At 41.6% G+C, this 269-nt stretch overlaps 1 protein-coding gene across 1 annotated transcript in view; it reads left to right on the top strand.

The window, feature by feature from the left end:
• The window catches only part of tfr1b (transferrin receptor 1b), a 13,321-nt gene that overhangs the window by 4,032 nt on the left and 9,020 nt on the right, over positions 1-269 (top strand). The window lies entirely within an intron of this gene.

Raw genomic sequence — 269 nt, 5'->3', positions numbered from 1 at the left:
ATTTTTTCATAGAAATGAATGCTGAGATAGAGGCCTATTGTATATTTAAAACAACAATTACTTACACCCCTTTTTATAATGAAGAAGTCCTCACGACCCTTAGTGGGAGTTCGCCCCCCTGGTCAGGACCCACTGAGACGGGGTAAAACCCCTTGAAGCAGAAGTATAGATGAAGCTTTAGTATCACAGTTTCCTCAGTTGTTCACTAGTGCAGACCCCCAGTTACACTGTGTGTGTGAGATAACATCACTGTCATTGTTTTTCTCAGA

Source organism: Morone saxatilis, unplaced genomic scaffold (assembly GCF_004916995.1).
Source record: "Morone saxatilis isolate NCDOM2014 unplaced genomic scaffold, NCSU_SB_2.0 Contig0, whole genome shotgun sequence".
NCBI classification, from domain to species: domain Eukaryota; kingdom Metazoa; phylum Chordata; class Actinopteri; family Moronidae; genus Morone; species Morone saxatilis.
The sequence above is the reverse complement of the archived record's forward strand: the minus strand, read 5'-3'. Positions and strand labels throughout refer to the sequence as shown.